Below are 12,812 nucleotides of genomic sequence, written 5' to 3'. Positions count from 1 at the left end.
TGATTCCAAATTAACCTGTTGGACTTTAACCTGGTGTTGTCCCCAGTCCAGTGCCGGCATCTCCACATCATTTGTCCATCTTATCAAAGGCCTCCTCTCATAAGAGGCTATTGCCACGTTTCACCTTAAGTGCTGTTGTAGGGTGTATTTGGTATGGGGATGGGTGGTGGAGGGTGGAAGGGGAAGTGGGCCAGAACCCAGGCCCTGCCTTCTTATAATAATCCAATAATCCTTACTAGTGTTACAAGTAGACTTACATTAACACTGCAATGAAGTTACTGTGAAAAGCTCCTAGTCGCCACAGTCCGGCGCCTGTTCGGGTACACTGAGGGAGAATTCGGAATGTCCAATTCACCTAACAAGCACGTCTTTCGGGACTTGTGGGAGGAAACCGGAGCGCCCGGAGGAAACCCGCGCAGACACAGGGAGAACGTGCAGACTCTGCACAGTCACCCAAGCCGGGAATCGAACCTGGGACCCGGGAGCAGTGAAGCAACAGTGCTAACCACTGTGCCGCCAGTGCTACCGTGCACTGACCTTTTTATATGGGCTGAGCAGGGAAGCTGTGACTGGAGTGTGCAGGTAGGGGCTTGATAAGTTCCACTTCTCCCCCCCCCCCCCCACCCCACCCCAATTTGGGGCAATGGGTAATCCATGAGATCATGAGACAACCATCCAAACCTGATTTTCCCTCCAAGACCAGCAGGCACTCAGGCCAACATTTCTATTGATAGCTGCATCAGGCCAGATCAGGTAACCTGGCTCTGGTGTACATGGGGCCCAGTAACGCACATCAGGGAACATTAGGCACTCTATAGTGGGAGGTGTGAGCTGCTCCAGGTCCCAGCCTGGCACCTTCTTCAATCAGCCATTAACAATACTCCTCCATCGCGTGAGGTGATTCCTGCATCGTGTAAAATTTGCAGTTGTAACCTTATAAAATGTCCTTGGGACGATCTGGCAGGCCTCAGCATTTCAGATATAATAATTTACCCATCAACTGGAGGAGCGGCATTCTTGCTAATAATTGGCCAATTGAGCAGAATGGATGGTAATATGTTTCTTGAGCAAGGGTAAACCGATGTCACCGATGAGAAGGTCGCTCTCTTGGGGGACAGTGTTGTTGGGAGATCTCCATGGCCTCCCTGCCAGCTCTTGTATGCCGAAGTGGGATGGATGAGGTAAGTCTGGAGCTGGTCCATTGGAAGTGGTGATTATTAAGTTGAGCATGTTTGTTAACACCTGACATTTCCCATTCACCGTGTTTGAAGGAGGTTTGATGTTCCTTGGGTCTAGTGGGCAGGCCGTGGCCTATTTCCCCAGGGTAGACGAGTTAGCGATTGCATGCTATGCTGTACATTCCTGGTTTACAGGGAGATGGTTTCATCTCTTTTTGAGCATGAATGTTTTTCTATCTTTTCCTTCATGCTTGAATGCATCTGCATTATCCTACTTTGATGCGAACCACAATGTTTATAAACGCTCCTGCTATGATTGACAGCTCTTCACCACAGCAAAAGGAGCTAAGTTGTTTCACTGGAGGGAAAATGCTGGAAAATCCCAACAGGTCTGGCAGCATCTGTCGGACGCTGGTCACTCCTCTGCTCATATTAGGGTGACCCAAATGATTAGTAGGACCCAAACGGCCCTACAGATGCTGCCAGACCTGCTGAGATTTTCCAGCATTTTCTCTTTTGTTTCAGATTCCAGCATCCACAGTAATTTGCTTTTATTAAGTTGTTTCACTTCCCCTTATTCACAACGGAAAGCACTTAACTGCTTTTGTTGTGGTGAGAGGCTGTTAATCGCTGAAATGTATTGCTGTGTGAAATTGAATGGGAGTTTTGCATTTCAAAGGCTGTCAAGGGATTTGAAGCCCTTTTGAAATTACTTGGCTTTCGGAGAAGCCTCTGACACTTGTAACAGCTGCTGCTTTAAACACTTTTGTCTGAGGCAGCAGAAGGGTACATAGAACATAGAACAGTACAGCACAGAACAGGCCCTTCAGCCCTCGATGTTGTGCCGAGCAATGATCACCCTACTCAATCCCACGTATCCACCCTATACCCATAACCCAACCCCCCCCTTAACCTTACTTTTTAGGACACTACGGGCAATTTAGCATGGCCAATCCACCTAACCCTCACATCTTTGGACTGTGGGAGGAAACCGGAGCACCCGGAGGAAACCCACGCACACACGGGGAGGACGTGCAGACTCCGCACAGACAGTGACCCAGCCGGGAATCGAACCTGGGACCCTGTAGCTGTGAAGCATTTATGCTAACCACCATGCTACCGTGCTGCCCCAAGTGAAAATGACGTGATCTTTCACTGTACTGCTTGGACTGCCCGTCAGCTTTCAGGTAGGGGTGACTGATGGGGGTCTCTGATGGGGGTCTCTGATATGGGTCTCTGATATGGGTCTCTGATATGGGTCTCTAATGGGGGGCCTAATGAGGTTTCTGATGGGGGGTCTCTGACAAGAGAGTCTGATGGGACGTCTGGCACAGTGTCTGATAGAGGTGACTGATGGGGGGGGGTCTGATGGGGGTGTCCGATCGGGGCTCTGATGGGGGTGACTAATGGGGCTCTGGTGGGATCACTGGGGAGATTGTTTGGGTCACCCTAATGTGAGCAGAGGGGTGACCTTTTATTCCTGTAGTGGATAGGAGGATGTCCCTATGTTGCATTGTGGGGGGAGAGAGGCCTTTCGGTGGTGGGGGGCACCTCAGGTATGCACTGACCCCGTTGACATATCTCAGGGTCCACCACGTCACCGTGTAAACTTTAAAATGATCTTTAATATCCTTTCATTCACTCAAAAATACGTCAAGGGTGGAAGTTTCTTTCAGTGATATTATTGTGTGAATACTGTTGGTTTGTCAATAAACCCAATTAGTCCTTCAAGGGAAGCGAACTTGCTGAGTCCTTACCGATTCCAGGCCGTAAATTTGATTTTCTACACCCTCAGGACATTGAGGGAATTGGTACTTCCAATCACCCACAACCAGGAACAAATTATTTGTCAAAAAGTTAATAAATTTCAATTAATTTGTTGTATCACAAAGTTGTGAGGTCCACTTTGGCCACTCACTGCTCACGTGGCTTGGCTGTTCCTCTGGCTGTGTTTCACGCTGATTTGCGAGGGACACAATACAATTGGTATGGCCGATGCAGGGTCGAGAAGCCACTGGACAGTGGGCTGATATCGATGGCGTGAGGGTCCGTCGGAGATCTCAAGGTGAAGCTCTGCAGCAGGGCTGTGAGAAACAGGAACAGCTGCATCTGGGCCACCTTCTCACCAATGCACATACGGTTCCCTGTAAGAGACAGAGAAGTAACTCCAGGGGTGTCAGGAACTGGCCCCACAACGACAGAGTAACGGAGAGTCGCCAGAACATGTCTTAGCTGGCCTGGGGGGGCACAGAATCACAGAATCCCTACAGTGCGGAGGGAGGCCATTCAGTCCATCAAGGCTACCCCGACACTCCGTAAGGACACCCACCCAGGCCCACACCCCCTTCCCACCTAACCTGCACATCTTTGGACTGTGGGAGGAAACCGGAGCACCGGGAAGAAACCCACGCAGACATGGGGAGAACAAGGCACTAATTGCTCTGACCACCAACAAGCTCCCCCACTCTCATGCCATTCGTTGCCTGGCAATGGCCCCACACCCAACACTCCCACCACTGGTTGTTCAGCCTGCCTATCATCACAACCGTCCCACCACCCCCCCCGCCCTAAAAGGTCCCTTATCCTCAAACTACCACCCCTAGTTCTGAACTCCACCACTATCAAGGACATTCTTTCTGAATCTACCCTGTCTAATCCTGTTAGAATTTTCTATGAGACCCCCCCTCTCTTCTGAACCCCAACGAATATAATCTTATTTTCTCTTTTTTTTTACAAATTTAGGGTACCCAATTATTTTTTCCAATTCAGGGGCAATTTAGCGTAGCCAATCCGCCTACCCTGCACATCTTTGGGTTGTGGGGGGTGAAACCCACGCAGACACGGGGAGAACGCGCAAACTCCACACGGACAGTGACCCAGGGCCGGGATTCGAACCCGGGTCCTCAGCGCCGTAGGCAGCAATGCTAACCACTGCGCCACCGTGCCGCCCTCAACGAATCTAATCTTAACCGACTTAGTCTCTCCTCACACGACAGAACCCCAGTATTTCCGTTCGGGCCACCCTGGGGTCAGCACCGGGTGACTCTGATAAGGAGAAGGGTCTCTCCGTCGTTGGAGTAAGGAGGTCCAGGAGGGCTTCTCATTGGCCCCATTAGAACGTTTTGAGCCTTCCCTGTTCTGGATTCTTACCGCCCCTCCCAGTCGCCTCCCCCCCAGCCCCCCGCCCTCCACCTCACTCCCCGAGCGTGAGTGTGGCCCCAGATCCCAAATCCACTGGCCACCTCGTGTTGCCGGGCAGTTTTTCCATCCCATCCCCCACGACCTTGGGGAAAACGAGCAGTGGGATTCAGACATTTTGCCAGGGCCTGGTGGCCACACAAACCCGTTGCCATGGTTTCCCCACAGCTGGCAACCCACTGGGAGGTAAAAGCCGGGCCTCTCGCCTCTGCTTCAGTCACTAGCTCTGCTCTGCAAGATTGATTTTTTCTTTTTTAAAAAGCAGGAAAATTATTTTACAGACGAGGAAACAGCGAGGAGGAAGAAGGGAGGCTGCGTCATTTTGTATTTTCCCCTGTTCTTCCTGAGCTCCAGACTGCCTCAGATACGGGGGCATGAGAAGGCCATTCAGCCCTGCAGCCTGTTCCACCGTTCAGTTAAATCTATGACCGATCAATGTCTTCACCCCATTTACTTACGTCGGAACCTCAACACCCTCGACTCACAAAAATCAATCAATCGCAGTTTTGAAATTTTCAATCCTTCCTCAAAGCCCTGAGAGTTTCTCGGGGGAGGGTTTTTTGAGGATTCCACTCCCGTTTGTGTGAACAGTGGGGGCCCAGAACAAGGAGGCAAAGCCTTAAAGTTCGAGCCAGGCCATTCAAAGGCGATGTGAGGATGCATCATCCTCACATCGCCTTTGAATGGCCTGGCTCGAACTTTAAGGCTTTGCCTCCTTGTTCTGGACCCCCACCTTCCCCCTCCACCAGGGGGAACACATTTTCTCTCCCATCGATCCTGTCAACTCCTTAAATCACCTGAAACATTTTGGAAACCGTCCGTCGCAGCCATCGGGGTAGGTTTAGCACAGTGGGCTAAACAGCTGGCTTGTAATGCAGAACGAGGCCAGCAGCGCGGGTTCAATTCCCCTGCCGGCCTCCCCGAACAGGCGCCGGAATGTGGCGACTAGGGGCTTTTCACAGGAACGTCATTGAAGCCTACTCGTGACAATAAGCGATTATTATTATTATTATTATTATTATAAGACACGGGAGCAGAAGAAGGACATTTGGCCCATCGAGCCTGCTCTGCCGTTCGTGACCGGTCTGGAGCGGGAATCTCCGGCCCTCCATCTGCGTGTTTCTCGGTGGTTGGACTTCCTGATCCCGCCACTTGTCAATGGAATTTCCCATTGAAGCCATCCCAGGCTGCCAGGATATCTGTGGGAGAGGATGCGCTGCTGGTGGGAACAGCTGGAGAATTCCGATCCTGATATGGTAATTCTCAACTCCACTTTCCTGCCTTATCCCCATTACCCTCGATTCCCTCACTGATTGAAAATCTATCTCAGCCTCGAACGTACTTAACGGCCCAGCCTCGACAGCTCTCTGCGGTAAAGAATTCCACAGATTCACTTCTCTCTGAGGAAGAAATTCCTCCTCATCTCTGTCTGAAATGGGGCGACCCCCTCACACTGAGATTCTGTCCTCTGGTCCCAGACTCTCCCACAAGGGGAAACAACCTCTCAGCATCGACCCTGTCAAACCCCCTGAGAATCCGATATGTCTCAATAAGGTCGCCTCTCATTCTTCTAAACTCCAATGAGCACAGGCCCAACCTACTCAACCTCTCTTCATAAGAAAATCCCTCCACACCCGGGATCAACCCAGTGAACCTTCTCTGGACTTCCCCCAATGTCAGTAAATCTTTCAGATTCTTTCTGAAGGCCTCAAGCCTTGACTTTTGTTGAAAATCCCAATTTGGAGTGGATGAACCAGTGCTTCTTCCATTGTCTCAGCCTTACTCCTTAGACTTTTCCATTTTGCCTTGGTCCCTTCACCTCACCTTCGCAAGTTAAATTAACGACACACAAGATATAAATATTGCCCAAACCTGCTGAAAATGGCATGAAAGCTTCATTTTCCTTCAATTGTCCTTTCTCATCCAGAAAGCGATCGGGGCTGAAGGTCTCCGGACTCTCCCAACAACTGGAATCGTACAAAACAGATGCCAGGACAGGGATCACAATCATTCCCTGAAGAAAAAGAACAGCACAAGGGGCTTTAAGATCCATGGAGCACTCGCCTTGTTCATGCCTTCTTGGGACATGGGTCATGGTTTGGGCCTTTACAGAAAAAGGTAAATTTGGAAATTTTACAGCATCGTTCACAATGGGTGTGATTTTCCCACCGTGTTGTGCCGGGCATCGATCCCATTGCGCCGGGTGTATCGCAGGACAGGCCCATAACCGGTTTCGTGCCGGGTGTGAAGCTGATTGCAAGTCACCCAACTCGCTCTGCCTGGTGTGATCTGGATCAGGCCCTCGATGGGCATCATCCAGATAATCATGTTTAAATGATCCTTAGAGCTCATCTGAGTAGGCACCGCCCATTTGAGGCCGCATATTCCCGGCTTCCGGTAGTCACCAACCACATCGGCTAGGCCTCACCCGGGCACGGATTATCACTGGCCTCCACAAGCGAAGACCAGGCGTGATAGAATAGAATAGAACAGTACAGCACAGAACAGGCCCTTCGGCCCTCGATGTTGTGCCGAGCAATGATCACCCTACTCAAACCCACATATCCACACTATACCCGTAACCCAACAACCCCCCCCCTTAACCTTACTTTTTAGGACACTACGGGCAATTTAGCATGGCCAATTCACCTAACCCGCACATCTTTGGACTTGTGGGAGGAAACCGGAGCACCCGGAGGAAACCCACGCACACACGGGGAGGACGTGCAGACTCCGCACAGACAGTGACCCAAGCCGGGAATCGAACCTGGGACCCTGGAGCTGTGAAGCATTTATGCTAACCACCATGCTACCCTGCTGTCCCCAGTGATGGCCATGCCTGGAGGCTCCCCGGGTGGTCAGGGACAGGCCAGGCCTTGAGTCTTGGCTGCACTTTCCTGGAGGTCAACGGAAGAGCGACAGGGACTCTGAAGACTTCACTTTGGAGTTTTGATATCGACTTCATGTCCTGGGAGAAACTCGCCCAGGATGGCTGCACTTGGCTCGACCAAATGAAAAACAAAATACGGCCTTACTAGAAAGCACTCGCGTATCCGAGGCAGAGAGAAAATGCAAGGGGAGGAAATACGCAGCCCGTAACATCCAAAACTCAATCGTCCGTGGTATCCTGTCCAATTTGCAGCAGAACCTTCCGGGCACAAGTCGGCCGATAGAGCCACGGGAACCCCACCAAACACCTCAGATGATGAACGTGGTCATCATCGCCTCAAGGGATCAACACGATTGCCCAGGGCAGCAGGGTGATCTCCACTGCTCTTAATTGATGTGCCGCAGAGAGCCACTGGAGTTAGTACAGCGGGGAATCTCACTGGATTTGTCACAGTGGGGCTATCCCATTGGGATTATTGCACTGCTGCTGTCTCACTGGATTTGTCACACTTCTCTATGGGCCGTGCAATTGATGACAGAATTCACCAAAATCTCATTCGCTGGCTTGTGAGCACGAGGCCGCAGAAACAGATGGCGGCAGGAACGGCGCGTCAACGGGAAACCAGAATGGAAAGAAATTGGCCTTGTTACCTTTGGAATGAGAAATCCCCTGAACTCGGTGTCCCTCGTCACGGTGTGTGGGAGGTTTAACGGGATAATGTTGGAATATCGCTGGACCTCACAGATGGCTGCGTTGGTGTAAGGCATCGTCTTTTGATCGGCAACAGTGGGCGTGCGTTCAGACCCAATCACCTGGTCAATCTCACTTTGAATTTTTTCTGAAAAAGTACAATTGTCATCAGTGTTGGGAAGGACACCGGACGATGCAAGATCAGGGGTAGGGTGGGGGGTGGGGGGGCAAGACTGCAGGATTGGGCGTTGTGCTGGAATGGGCTTTGGTGACAGGGGTGGGATGTGCTGGATTGGGCTTTGTTGATGGGGTGGGATGTGCTGGATTGGGCTTTGTTGGTAGGGGTGGGATGTGCTGGATTGGGGGCTGTTGGCAGGGGTGGGATGTGCCGGATAAGGCTTTGTTGGCAGGGGTGGGATGTGCTGGATTGGGCGTTGTTGACAGGGGGTGGGATGTGCTGGATTGGGCTTTGTTGACAGGGGTGGGATGTGCTGGATTGGGCTTTGTTGGCAGGGGTGGGATGTGCTGGATTGGGCTTTGTTGACGGGGTGGGATGTGCTGGATTGGACGTTGTTGGCAGGGGTGGGATGTGCTGGATTGGGCGTTGTTGACAGGAGTGGTATGTGCTGGATTGGGCGTTGTTGGCAGGGGTGGGATGTGCTGGATTGGGCGTTGTTGGCAGGGGTGGGATGTGCTGGATTGGGCTTTGTTGACAGGAGTGGGATGTGCTGGATTGGGCGTTGGTGACAGGGGGTGGGATGTGCTGGATTGGGCATTGTTGACAGGGGGTGGGATGTGCTGGATTGGGCTTTGTTGACAGGGGTGGGATGTGCTGGATTGGGCGTTGGTGACAGGAGTGGGATGTGCTGGATTGGGCGTTGTTGACAGGGGTGGGATGTGCTGGATTGGGCATTGTTGACGGGGTGGGATGTGCTGGATTGGGCGTTGTTGACGGGGTGGGATGTGCTGGATTGGGCGTTGTTGACAGGAGTGGGATGTGCTGGATTGGGCGTTGTTGACAGGGGGTGGGATGTGCTGGATTGGGCATTGTTGACAGGGGGTGGGATGTGCTGGATTGGGCGTTGTTGGCAGGGGTGGGATGTGCTGGATTGGGCGTTGATGACAGGAGTGGGATGTGCTGGATTGGGCATTGTTGACAGGGGGTGGGATGTGCTGGATTGGGCGTTGTTGGCAGGGGTGGGATGTGCTGGATTGGGCTTTGTTGACAGGAGTGGGATGTGCTGGATTGGGCATTATTGACAGGGGTGGGATGTGCTGGATTGAGCGTTGTTGACAGGGGGTGGGATGTGCTGGATTGGGCGTTGTTGACAGGGGGTGGGATGTGCTGGATTGGGCGTTGGTGACAGGGGTGGGATGTGCTGGATTGGGCGTTGTTGACAGGGGTGGGATGTGCTGGATTGGGCGTTGTTGACAGGGGGTGGGATGTGCTGGATTGGGCGTTGTTGACAGGGAGTGGGATGTGCTGGATTGGGCGTTGTTGGCAGGGGTGGGATGTGCTGGATTGGGCGTTGTTGGCAGGGGGTGGGATGTGCTGGATTGGGTGTTGGTGACGGGTGGGATGTGCTGGATTGGGTGTTGTTGACAGGGGTGGGATGTGCTGGATTGGGTGTTGGTGACGGGTGGGATGTGCTGGATTGGGCGTTGGTGACAGGGGTGGGATGTGCTGGATTGGGCGTTGTTGACAGGGGGTGGGATGTGCTGGATTGGGCGTTGGTGACAGGGGTGGGATGTGCTGGATTGGGCGTTGTTGACAGGGGGTGGGATGTGCTGGATTGGGCGTTGGTGACAGGAGTGGGATGTGCTGGATTGGGCGTTGTTGACAGGGGGTGGGATGTGCTGGATTGGGCGTTGTTGACAGGGGGTGGGATGTGCTGGATTGGGCGTTGGTGACAGGGGGTGGGATGTGCTGGATTGGGCGTTGGTGACAGGAGTGGGATGTGCTGGATTGGGCGTTGTTGACAGGGGGTGGGATGTGCTGGATTGGGCATTGTTGACAGGGGTGGGATGTGCTGGGTTGGGCGTTGTTGACAGGGGGTGGGATGTGCTGGATTGGGCGTTGGTGACAGGGGGTGGGATGTGCTGGATTGGGCGTTGGTGACAGGAGTGGGATGTGCTGGATTGGGCGTTGTTGACAGGGGGTGGGATGTGATGGATTGGGCGTTGTTGACAGGGGGTGGGATGTGCTGGATTGGGCGTTGGTGACAGGAATGGGATATGCTGGATTGGGCGTTGTTGATAGGGGGTGGGATGTGCTGGATTGGGCGTTGTTGACAGGGGCGGGATGTGCTGGATTGGGGGCTGTTGACGGGGGTGGGATGTGCTGGATTGGGCTTTGTTGACGGGGTGGGATGTGCTGGATTGGGCGTTGTTGACAGGGGCGGGATGTGCTGGATTGGACGTTGTTGGCAGGGGTGGGATGTGCTGGATTGGGCGTTGTTGGCAGGGGTGGGATGTGCTGGATTAGGCGTTGTTGACAGGGGTGGAATGTGCTGGATTGGGCGTTGTTGGCAGGGGTGGGATATGCTGGATTGGGCTTTGTTGACAGGAGTGGGATGTGCTGGATTGGGTGTTGTTGACAGGGGTGGGATGTGCTGGATTGGGCGTTGTTGGCAGGGGGTGGGATGTGCTGGATTGGGCGTTGTTGGCAGGGGTGGGATATGGTGGATTGGGTGTTGTTGGCAGGGGTGGGATGTGCTGGATTGGGCGTTGTTGGCAGGGGTGGGATGTGCTGGATTGGGTGTTGTTGGCAGGGGTGGGATATGCTGGATTGGGTGTTGTTGGCAGGGGTGGGATATGCTGGATTGGGTGTTGTTGGCAGGGGTGGGATGTGCTGGATTGGGTGTTGTTGGCAGGGGTGGGATGTGCTGGATTGGGCGTTGTTGGCAGGGGTGGGATATGCTGGATTGGGCTTTGTTGACAGGAGTGGGATGTGCTGGATTGGGTGTTGTTGGCAGGGGGTGGGATGTGCTGGATTGGGTGTTGTTGACAGGGGTGGGATGTGCTGGATTGGGCGTTGTTGGTAGGAGTGGGATGTGCTGGATTGGGCGTTGTTGACAGGGGTGGGATGTGCTGGATTGGGCGTTGTTGACAGGGGGTGGGATGTGCTGGATTGGGCGTTGTTGGCAGGGGTGGGATGTGCTGGATTGGGCGTTGTTGACAGGGGTGGGATGTGCTGGATTGGGCGTTGTTGACAGGTAGTGGGATGTGCTGGATTGGGCGTTGTTGGCAGGGGGTGGGATGTGCTGGATTGGGCGTTGGTGACAGGAGTGGGGTGTGCTGGATTGGGCGTTGTTGACAGGGAGTGGGATGTGCTGGATTGGACGTTGTTGGCGGGAGTGGGATGTGCTGGATTGGGCGTTGGTGACAGGGGTGGGATGTGCTGGATTGGGCGTTGTTGACAGGGGTGGAATGTGCTGGATTGGGGGGCTGCTGATTGGTGGAGGATGTGTACATTGGGGACTGTTGACTGAGCCGAGGGATGAAGGGTCAACTGTTTTAATATCTTGTCAACCATATTGTTAAGGTTTGTTCATGTCAATTATGTTTTTAATGTTCAGAGAAACAGGTGATGGATGTTAATTGTCTTTGCGAACACATAACAAGGAAAACTCCACCATCAGGACACACTTAGGGTTCTGTTCTACCAACTGGCAGTGAGGGAGGTCTCCAGTAGAGGGCTCACTATGTGGGAGTCCTCCCTTTCTCCATTGGGGACCTGGCGAGGCGGGTGCAGCAGCAATGCCATGCAACTGCAGGTTATAGTGGTTCACGTACTCCCAGGCCGCATGGCTTTACTGTGGCCAAGGGGAGTCTGTGGTCCATATTAACATAGATTCCCGAGATTCCAGCCCCTCTTTAGTTATTTGAAGGGGTTTCTCCTCAACCTTTGGCTGCACTTCAGCCCCTTGACCCCAATCTTCGGTCATCTGGTGTGGAGGAGGGTGAGGTGGGAGGGAGGAAGATTGCCTTGTAAGCCTGCTCCTGGGCCTGGCCAGGTTGGCCGCTAACAGGTCCAGGCAGCAGGCGGTTGGGGGGGGGGGGGGGGGGGCGTCCACTCCACTGCCCCGTACCCTGGCTACGTTCATGGCTGAGTGAGGGAGCACATGGTGTCCACTGGTACAGTTCAGGCCCTCCATGACCGGCGGGCGCTGTGGGGGGATGGAATGCTTGTTCGCCCCCAGAAATTGTACGTTGGTTTTGTTACGCTTCCTTTGACATTTTGTTGCAGTGTCTCACCTGAGGCTGTCATCCCTGTCACTTTTGTTTAATGTATTCATTATGTCTTTAATTAAAAGAATATAATTGAGGCGGGTGGGTGTAATTTAGTTAGTTAAGTTTCTTTTGCTGTTTTGCTTTAGTTACAGAACCCATCAGGAGCTGTCACCCGTTTTTAACTTGTTTATTTTATTGATCATTTGTTCGACTCAAAAAGGGCAAACGGATAGGGGACAGCCGGTCGGTGAGCTGTGAGACTAAACAAGTCATAAACTGGAAAGAAAAACTCTGTGTCTTGGTTCCAATGTCACCAACTGGCTTGAATCCTGTTAATAAGCTGGGTTTGCTGGGTCAAGGGTAGAAGGGATGGGAGGATGTCCCTCTGTACATTTTACCTAAAGCCTGCAAACTTTCACGCATTACGGGAGAGAACATTCTGAATGCTTTGTTTTTCACACTTGGAAATGAACATTGCCGCCTCGCCCTTTGAGCGTGTTTGCACGTCTTTGGGTTTGTGGTGATATGATTTGCATAGCTGTCTGCCATTGGTGCAGAACACCGGCTTACCATTGGCCCTGGTCGGTCATGTGACTCTCGACCGATTGGTTGAGACCAGTCAT

General features: G+C 52.8%; 1 pseudogene; it reads right to left on the bottom strand.

The window, feature by feature from the left end:
- Positions 1 to 2,783: 2,783 nt before the first annotated feature.
- Positions 2,784 to 12,812, bottom strand: part of LOC119957868 — a 44,803-nt pseudogene continuing 34,774 nt past the window's right edge.

The sequence above is a fragment of the Scyliorhinus canicula genome, chromosome 27 (assembly GCF_902713615.1).
Source record: "Scyliorhinus canicula chromosome 27, sScyCan1.1, whole genome shotgun sequence".
NCBI classification, from domain to species: Eukaryota; Metazoa; Chordata; class Chondrichthyes; order Carcharhiniformes; family Scyliorhinidae; genus Scyliorhinus; species Scyliorhinus canicula.
This window is presented reverse-complemented; position numbering and strand designations above follow the sequence as displayed.